Source organism: Lissotriton helveticus, chromosome 3_1, assembly GCF_964261635.1.
Source record: "Lissotriton helveticus chromosome 3_1, aLisHel1.1, whole genome shotgun sequence".
NCBI classification, from domain to species: Eukaryota; Metazoa; Chordata; class Amphibia; order Caudata; family Salamandridae; genus Lissotriton; species Lissotriton helveticus.
Window position 1 is genome coordinate 1,487,028,322 of NC_136061.1, and position 9,663 is coordinate 1,487,037,984.

The 9,663-nt window shown below is 52.5% G+C and overlaps 1 pseudogene; it reads left to right on the forward strand.

Annotated features, from left to right (window-relative positions):
• Nucleotides 1-2,411: 2,411 nt before the first annotated feature.
• Nucleotides 2,412-2,530, forward strand: LOC144825388 (5S ribosomal RNA; annotated as a pseudogene).
• The last annotated feature ends 7,133 nt before the right edge of the window (nucleotides 2,531-9,663 follow it).

A 9,663-nucleotide genomic window follows, 5' to 3' on the forward strand; every position in this document is an offset into this window, starting at 1 on the left:
TTGGCCAGCGAGGATCCTATCTTTTTTACTGATGTCAGCACTGAGTCTAGTTTGGTGGCCAACGTAGCCTGCGGCGTTTCGGCAATTGTTCCTCCTTGTGCCGTTGACTGGTCTGCATTGCTGCTGCGCACATTAAGGTGCTGATTGGTGTTGCATAAGCGACCCATCACCAGTTGCTCCACCGTTGGCATCCGGCACTTGGTTGTGGGGCAAATCTAGATGTCGGGTCTTCTTGCGTGTGCGCCCTTCTGGTGATGTCTGGTATCCTCTGCTGCGGGTCTCGGCGTTCTCTAATTAGCGTGCACTTCCCCAGTAGGTCCCCAGCTCTTTGTTATTGCGCGGCGTAGGCGCAGCCTAGAGTGAAGCGGTGGCCGCTCCCAGCAACCCGCATACAGCAGTTGACTTGAAGTGTGGAGGGGGACCTGGAGGGGGCAGGCCCGCTGTGGCAGAGTGGCTTAGTGGGTCTGGGACATCCACGCCATCTCCATGGCGCTAAAGGAGAAAGTACCGCTGGTCTGGGCCGCACCCCAATAATAGTGCGGTGACCTGCAGTTGCCCGCCCCCTATGTTAGTTGCAGACCTGGGCCCGTGGCATGGTCCCTCAGTCAGGCAGGCTAGTTGTGCGGCCCCCGCTGTTAAAAAGGACCCCAGAAACTCCCACCTCAGTTCAGTTTTTGGCCTGCTGACACCAGGGTCCACCTATGCGATGCACTGATCACTTCAGTCTGCTTTCAACTTTTGGCCCCTCACTGCCTCGTGGCCCTCGAATGCGCAGCGCTACCTCTGTAATTGCCTTCGGCAGGGGATTTTCCTGAGTGATTACACCCTCCACACTTGTTTGGACTCCCCTATCACAGTCTCGATCCTGATAGAGTGGTTGCACCAGTATTTAGGTGCCCTTACCAGGAGGCAAGGTATTGTGCCGTTCTCAAGGCGCCATTTCACCCCAGCGCTATGCCTCCCGTAGTGTGCCTCTTCCGTCCCAGCTCCACAAAATGGCGCTCACTCCTTATGTCTATGGCGGGCTCAGGACTCCAGCGCTACTCATTAGTTTCCCAACTCTACCAATGCCCGCCAGTTGGAGTCGACCGGGGGGCCCCACCAGGGTGTCACGCCACCCCAGCAGCCTCCTTTGCAGTGTGCTGTCCCCAGGGAGCGCTTTCGCAGCATACGCTCCACGTCTCCTCGTACCGTATTTCAAGCAGCGGGCCCCGCCAGTGATCCACTTTGTAGCTCTGGCCGCAAGACTCCGCACTCGCCACAGGGGACAGTCCCAGCTCAGCCCTCTGTCTCTCGCATCAGCTCCCTCCGTCTGTGCACGATCCAGGCAGGTCGCATTCCCCTCTGCAGTCCCCAGTACGTCTCTGAGCGCCGTCGGGCACACGGGTCCTTCACGGAGGATCTCCACAACCCGCCAGCCTGCACTCAACGTCTAACTGTCATCTACAGGCTCTGGAGGTCCCCTCCCCGTCAGGATCGTCACTGGACAGAGCGCCCTCGCTGACCACAGGAGTTGCGCCCAGCTGTCTTCACTGAGGGGTAGAATCAAGTACGCCAGCCGTAGTCTTCCACCACAAGTCACCTCACCGACCGGCGCTTCCTGGACCTCAAGACCCTCACAAGCTGCGACAGCTACCTCGCTTGCGGAAGCCGCACTTCAGTAGGCTATTCCGCTGCTTCGCCTCAGTGCCTCACCAGTTCCACAGTTTATCCGCGCTGGAGGCACCTCTTCAGGATCATTGACACAGAGTTTGGGGATATCGGCCGGAGCGCTATAGACTCATGTCCGCTGGCTAGCTACGCCCCCTGGTTAGTACCTTGATGGGAAAACGGCTGGGAATACCAGGTGCTGTAGGCTTTTTTTTGCGTGAATGAGGAGGGCTTCTCTGGCTTACTATGGAGAGCACTGGCGTAGAATGAAAAAACTAAGATCACCAAAGTCATTGCTCTTCATGCCTACGGTCATCTAACTCTGAAAGCACCTGATCACGTCTGATCTCAGCAGTTAAGCAATGTCGGGCCTGGTTAACACCTGGATGGGAGTCTGCCTGGAAATACCAGGAGGTGTAGGCTTTTTTTTTTTTTGCTTTAGGTGAGTGAGGGTGGCTTGTCTCGCTTACTATGGCCAGCACTGAAGAAGAATGAAAAAAGCTAAGAGCCCGAAAGTCAGTACCCTTAATGCCAACGGCTAAACCATCCTGGAAGTATCTGATGTCGTCTGTTCTCACATGTTAAGTAGAGTCGGGCCTGGTTAGTACCTGGATGAGAGACCACCTGGGACTAGTAGGTGCTGTCTGCTTTTTTTGTTTTTGTTTTGCTTTAAGTGAATGAGGAGGGCTTGTCTCGCTTACTATGGCCGGCACTGAAGTAGAATGAAAAAAGCTAAGATCCCCCAAGTCAGTGCTCTTCATGCCTACGGTCATATCACCCTGAAAGCACCTGTTCACCTCTGATCTCAGCAGTTAAGCAATGTCGAGCCTGGTTAATACCTCGATGGGAGACTGCCTGGAAATTCCAGGTGGTGTAGGCTTTTTTAGGAGGGTGGCTTGCCTCGCTTACTGTGGCCAGCACTGAAGTAGAATGCAAAAAACTAAGAGCAGCAAAGTCAGCACTCCTGATGCCTACAGCTAAACCACCCTGAAAGCATCTGATCTTGTCTGATCTCACCAATTAAGCAATGTTGGGCCCAGGCTGTGCCTGGACTGCGCTGCGCCTGTATCCTTGGTAATTGTCATCGCAGACTGTTTCAAAGAGCTTTTTGTTAGCTAAACTACAACTTCTAATGATGCCAAGGTTAAGCACTCAAAGTCACTCAGTTCCCGGCACCTGGCATTCAGCTCCTGGCTTCCAGCTTTGGCTTTTGTCTCTCCGCAGCTGATGGTTACAGTTTCCCTGCGGGGGTGGCCCGGCCGCGTCTGGCCTCGACCGCATCCAGCGTCCAGCTTGTAGTGAGCCACCCGGCCACTGCACAAGATTGTTGCACATTCAACTCCCTGGGCCGGGCTCGGACCAGGGAGTATATAATAAATGATGTCAGCGCACATGGCTGACGGTGTGCACTGAGCATTGGTGTGAACGTCCCTTTATTGTAGCTCCGCTGTAAAGTTAGGCCTGACCCCCGGCCCACGATCCCTAGAAGACAGTTGAAGCCCCGACCGCATTCATAGGGTATGCCCCGTAATCCTTAGTGTCCGGTCAGACACAACACTGGCGACGAGGGAGCGAGAGGATCTACGCATTCCCCCCGCGCCAGCTGAAAGAGACGCAATGCAGTGCTGGTGGTAGCCACTGTGAAGCGCGCCTGTGTGTGGCGGCTGCCGCTACGGTCTCGGTGGCGCACAACACCCCCAGTGCCGGCACTTGTGGAACGCGGTAAGGTGCCTGCATGGGCGAGCAGTGAGGGTCGGAGAAGGTCTCTCCGCCCGGTCTCTTGTCACTCGGTGGTGCACTTATCGCTAGCAGCGGAAGCTGCCTGAGCGTCAATGCGCGGGTGCGGCTGGCGGGGAGCAAGCACCGGAGCGCCCAGGGACGGTGTGGCAGCCCAGGCGGAAGTGGAAGGCCCAGCGAGGGGCCTTGAGCATGTTTGCGGCCCGCGGGAAGAAGAAGAGCAGTCTGGTCGAAGTGACAGTGTCCCAGACGGTAGCGCTAGCAGAGCCCCAATCATTGCCCGTGCAAGTGGGTGTGGATGCACAGCAAGTTTGGCCTGCATCTAGGGGGTATTGTGCAAGAGCTGAGAGTGCACTGGCCTGCCAGAACCTTCCTTAATACCCAGTGACTGTGGAAATAAGACCAGCGCGGTTGGTCCAGGAAGTAGTCAGGGTGCTGGAGCAGGTGTGGTGGTGCGCCGGTGTGTTCAGGTCCCAAGCGCTATACATGGGAGAGGCAGCTCCATCTTGACTACGCCACAGGCGGAGGCTGTGCCTCCAGATGCAGGAGCTGCAGGAATGACACCAGGGCACTGGCGGTGAAGGCTCTCCCCGAATTCAGCCAGCTGGCGGACCCTGCGACGGCGGCGCCGCGGTGGTAGAAATGGTTCGGCCAGTTGTAGAACTACTTTGTGGCCACCCAGGAGATGGATAACACCGTGAAACATTCTACCATGCTCCTAATGGGGGGCGAATAGCTATACAACCTTTTCCAAGATCTACCGGATACAGGGGACGGCAATGACTATGAAAAAAGCAGTTAGGGCCCCGGACCACCATTTTGATCCTCAGGTCAATCCAGACTTCAAACACTTCAAGCTGCAACACGCCAAGCAGAAGGATGACGAGTCGATTGACATTTTCTTTGCGTAGTTGCGGAAGCTGGCAAGCACCTGCATTGGAGTGGATCGGTCATTGGAGATGAGGACTCAGCTCATCGTGGGATACAAGTCTCTGGAACTGCGCAAACTGATCCTGCAACAGCCCGGGATATCGTTGGATGACATACTAGTCTTGGGGAGGTCACATGAGCTGGCGGACATCAGGGCTGGTGAAATGGAAGTGGCATTAGCCAAGAAATCCGCGACCACGCAACCCTTGTACCCTACACCCATCAAGGAGGAGAGGGTGGATGTCATTCGGAAGACATACAACAGAGGGGCAACACCCAATAGCCGCCCAGAAGAGCGGCAAATGACGCAAGAGTGCCAGAATTGCGGTCTGGCAATGCATTCCCAAAGAGCCTGCCCGGCACAAGGAAGACAGTGCCTCAAGTGTAACAAAAATGGGCATTTCGCGAAAGTGTGCCAGAAGACGGCGAGATCCAGCGCAAGTAGACCCAAAGGACCCAGATTCCAGAGAAGTGCCAAGGCGGTTCAGGAGGTAGAGGATCTGGCTAGCCGGTGCCAGAAGTTGGCAGTAGCTGATGACGATGACGACGAGAACGACTTTGTGGTGTCTAACTTCCAAGGAGTTAGCACTACCAGGAGACCACCTCCACTATGCCAGGTATGGATTGGGGACAACTGCATCCAGACGCTCATCGACACAGGGGCGTCAGTGAATATCTTGGACGCGGTGCAGTACAGTGAGCTCTGACCAAAACTGCGGTTAATGCCTACCGCCGCCAAGATACTTACCTATGGAGATCACATGCCGATCCCTCTCCAAGGGGTGATTGATGTGGAGGTCAAAGACAGAGCTACAGCCACAAGGTTCTAGGTAACATGTGACCGGGAGGGGTCGTTATTGAGCTGCCGCACTGCGGAGGATCTGGGACTAGTCAGGTTTGCAAAACACATACACCAGTCGCAGGCGGATCAGGTACTGGCGGAATTTCCAGAACTCTTTTGAGGACTAGGATGTCTAAAGGGGGTGGAAGTCCAGCTGCACATTGACGAAACCACCAAGCCGACTGCACTACGTCACCGGAGAGTGGTGTTCCATCTCAGACCACTGGTTGAAGTTGAACTGGAGCAACTCGAGAAGGAAGGAGTAATCGATAAGGTGTCGGGCCCGACACTTTGGGTGTCGCCCCTGGTGATAGCACCTGGCTGTTGGGTTTTGGCGCTATCAGACTAGGTGTCGACATGAGACTGCCTAACAAAGCCATACGCAGAGAGAGGCACATCACTCCCACCATCGATGAGATTGTGATGGACATTAATCGGGCGCAATGGTTCTCCAAAGTGAATTTGAACTTGGGGTACCATCAGTTGGTTTTAGCCGAAGAAAGTCGCTACATAACAACATTCTTGATGCATGTCGTGCTCCACCGGTTCAAACGGTTGAGTTTTGGAGTATCCTCAGCAGCGGAGGGTTCCAGGAGGCTGTGAGAGAAGCACTGTCAGGACTCGTAGGTGTAATCAATGTCAGTGATGACATCCTCATCTTTTCAAAGACACTGGAAGAACCCCATGCAAGACTGCGAGCGACCCTCCGGAGGTTAGTCGAACAGGGACTAACACTTCATTGAGCTAAGTGTGACATTTGCGCCAATGAGGTGGAATTCTTTGGCTACCGTTTCTCCGCGAAGGGCCTGCAAGTCGATGCTGCCAAGGTGGAAGCAATCAGAGCAGCAGCCATCCCACAAACACAATCAGAAGTCCGGAGTTTTCCAGGCATGGCCAATTACTGTGGCCGCATCATTCCTCATCTGGCCACGATATAGGAACCCCTCAGGAAACTAACAAAGAAGGACGTGCCGTGGCAGTGGACTGATAGTGAAGCACAAGCCTTCAATGATATCAAGAGTGCGCTATTGAAAGGAGCCACTGTGGCGTAGTTTCAACCAGGGTCAGCCACGGAACTCATCGTGGATGCTAGTCCAGTGAGACTGGGAACAGTGCTACTTCAGAAAACCAGGCAGGAAGATTGGGTGCCGAATGCTTATGCCAGCCGGGCGCTCTCAGCGGTTGAGACGAGGTATGCTCAGATTGAGCAAGAGGTACTGGCCATTCGCTGGGCATGCCAACATTTTGACATCTATTTGTGTGGGCATACGTTCACAGTGGTCACAGATCACAAGCCTCTGGTACCTCTATTCGCTGGCATGGCTCAGAATGGTCCTCCCCGGATTGAAAGCTGGGCAGTCTAGATTCAGCATTACTGGTTTGAAGTGGTGTACCGCCCCGGAGCCAACAACCCGGCGGACTATCTGTCAAGACACCCTATCGCATTGCACGCTGGAGGCAAGGGTGATTCGGACAGAATCATTTGTGCGGCAGGTCGTGGAGGAAGCGTGCCCCCAGGCTTTGTCGTTGGAAGACATCCAAGAGGCGACCAGACAGGATGAGTGCCTAAAAGCTGTTAAGTGAACACTCCGGGACAATCAGTGGAAGTGGTTCTTGCAAGGGAAGGATCAATGGACGGAGGACGAGAAAGAGTATTGGGAGAGTGTGTGGCAGTGCCGTGAGGATAGTGATATCGGCAACCCTTCGGCGAAGAACAGTGGACCTGGCCCACCAGGGTCATCAAGGAGTCGAAAAGAGTGGTTTCCGGGAGTGGACCACCTCATAGAGGACAATGTGTGAGGATGCCACGCCTGTTTGATAACAGGAGCTGACCCGCCGGGGGTACCTGTCATTACGGAAGGACCGAGCCTGACACCATGGGCTCAAGTGAGCTTGGACTTTGGCAGTTTTCCCATTGGAAGACACACGGTGGTGCTAGTTGATAGTCACTCCAAATTTCCTGTGGTGGAGGTGGTAACATCCACAGCGTTCGACCAGTGCTGGAAAGGGTGTTTGTACTCCTGGGGATGCTGGAAGATATACGAACAGACAACGGGCCGCCATTCCAGGGCCAGGACTTTAAAGAGTATCTGAGCCAGCACGGTATCAAACACCGCCGAGTAACTCCCCAATGGCCACAGGCCCAACAGGGATGTGGAACGGCTTATGCGGACCCTTAACAAGGCACTGCAGATCGGGTTGGACCAAGGGGGCAACTTGGAGAATTGCTTGCATCAGTTCCTGAGAGTGTTCCTGTGAGTGTACACCCCCCACTGTACCACCCGATGTGCACCGAGTGATCTGCTCCTGAAGCTGGCGGTGCGAGACAGCATACCCACCAGTAAACAGTGGGCCCGGCAGTTCTGGACACGTGGCAGTCCCAGGCCAGATGCCAACGCAACAACGACAGGGCAAGCAAGAAGAGAGGAGCCCACCCAGCAGCCATCGAAGTGGGGGACTATGTTGTAGTGAAGGACAGACACCCAGGGTCCATGTTTCGCACCCCCTTTGAACTAGACTTGTGGAAGGTAGTGCAGATAAAAGGGACCATGGTCGTGACGAAAAGGGGCAGCCAGCAGATAGCCTGCAACGTGTCCTGGTTCAAGAAGGTTCAGAGGCGGGTGTGACGGAGTCAGAGTCCGCAGGATGGAGGGAAGATGAGGAGGTACAGGCGTAAGGGTATACCCCAGATGAGGACACACGAGAGGTGTATCCCGAAGGAATCTTCGAGGTACCAGCAGCCGGCAACAGGGATGCCACATAGCTGCAAGAGGAAGCATCCAGGAGTTTGCAGGGAAGCCAGCACTGTAGACTGCGAAGCAATCCAGAACCCAGCTTGAGACAGCTATGAAGAAATATGGCTCCTCGACGGACAGTGACCAAGTCCCTAGAATGATGTTATGTTATTGTTAATTGGTTGGCACCTGCACAAGTTCCATGGGTTAGATGGGATGTAGTGAGCCACCCGGCCACTGCACAACATAGTCGCACATTCAACTCCCTGGGCTGGGCTCGGACCAGGGAGTATATATTAATTGACAACGTAAGCGCACATGACTGACGGCGTGAACTGAGCATTGGTGTGAACGTCCCTTTATTGTAGCTCCACCATAAAGTTAGGCATGACCCCCTGCCCACGATTCCCAGGGTATGCCCCGAAATCCTTAGTTGTCCGGTCAGACACAACACAGCTGACCAGTATGCAGACGAGTGCCGGCTTCGCTGTATCTCTTCACTTTCACTTACTACTGAATATCGATGTGCTGCGCTGCTGATTGTCAAAGTCAAAGTCAAAGGTAGCTTTATTCGACTTTACAAAGCAAGTCATATAAGCACATTTTAAAAATTTCAATTACACACAAAATATAAAATCAATTCATTTCATGTGGGTAGATAAAAACAATCTAAAATAGCATAAAGGCCGTACAATAATAAATACTAGAGACTGTAAACTATACGAATTAAACAGGTATTTTAAAAAGGGCATCCCAGGCCTAAGGTGCAAATTAACGCAATAAATAGGATAGAAAATACATCAGGTACAGTTAGTTACAGATTACAGCTTCCTCGACCTATTGCATCGACGATCTGCATCTAATTACGTATTTTAAAAACTTTGCTGCTGTTAAAATAGTCAGATCATCTTGTAACATATACAGCTTAATCAAAGCAGGTCTACACTGTCTCAGGCCCCATGATTTTAAAAGGGGTAGTAGATATCTTTTTCTCCCCCGGGCAAAGTATTTGCAAAAGAAAATAAAATGTATATTAGACTGTGCTGAGACTTCATCACATGGGCAATTAATTAAATTGCGAGACCACTCATTTGTATTCGGAAAAGTCAACAGTCTGAAAAAGCTGTCTGTTCTCATCCTAGATAGCAACAATCTAGTATAGCTCGAGTGATCTGGGGATAAATATGGGTGTAAACCCCGTCCATGTAACACGAGATGATGATGTATAATACTAGGTTTGCCTCTCTCGGACAGATCACGTCTGTCTTCCAGTAAGGCCAGGCAGCTTTTCTTGAGAAACCTTTTTGAAATTGATTCACATGTGATAGGGGAATCATACAGTTCTGGATGACCTAAAGTGGATAGAAAATTTCTAATGTAGGACAGCCATGTGATATTTTTTGCCCCCTCTAGTTTCATGCAGTCACCAATAAAAAGCCTATTAAAAACTGTATCTTCTGTGGTCCATATCTTGTGCCACAACATGATTGGGCTAATTTTGATTAAATCAGATATATGGACCCTATCAAGCTCCCTATGACAAATGGTACTAGAGGTTGACCTCGGAACAGCCAAGAGATATCGGAAAAAAGCATTTTCCGTTGTCTGTATCTCCTGGCAGTTCGCCATCCCCCATATGCCAGCACCATAGATTGCTGTAGATACACATTTTGCAGCATAAATATCAAGAAGGGTTTGGACTGGTTTGCCACCCAATTTATTTGTAAATTGCTTCAATGCACCAATGGCTCGAGAGAAAGGTGGTTATGG